Genomic DNA, 288 nt, shown 5'->3' with positions numbered 1-288 from the left:
TTTTCCACATTCATTTTTCACACTTCCAATTTTTATAGTAGAAAAAAAGTCCCAATTTAGCAACGACTTTCTTATCTTAATTTCAGTATATTCTTTCGGACAGTATTATTTTGTTACAAGCACATTTTTATTTCTTTTCTTTTTTTGTCTCATCTANTCATTAAGTCTTGTTCCCAAAACCTTTGGGATGAGGATTTAGCATGGCTTTAAACTATTAGAACAATGACTAGTTTGTTTATTTTGAAACCAATGAAGTAAGAAAAGAAATATAAGAGTCCTTACCTGAAC

General features: G+C 28.9%; 1 protein-coding gene across 1 annotated transcript in view; it reads right to left on the bottom strand.

Annotated features, from left to right (window-relative positions):
• Window positions 1-288, bottom strand: part of LOC109341940 (glycerophosphodiester phosphodiesterase GDPD1, chloroplastic-like) — a 2,440-nt gene that overhangs the window by 1,842 nt on the left and 310 nt on the right. The gene's annotated exons all lie outside the window — the stretch shown is intronic.

The sequence above is a fragment of the Lupinus angustifolius genome, unplaced genomic scaffold (genome assembly GCF_001865875.1).
Source record: "Lupinus angustifolius cultivar Tanjil unplaced genomic scaffold, LupAngTanjil_v1.0 Scaffold_997, whole genome shotgun sequence".
NCBI lineage: Eukaryota > Viridiplantae > Streptophyta > Magnoliopsida > Fabales > Fabaceae > Lupinus > Lupinus angustifolius.
The sequence above is the reverse complement of the archived record's forward strand: the minus strand, read 5'-3'. Positions and strand labels throughout refer to the sequence as shown.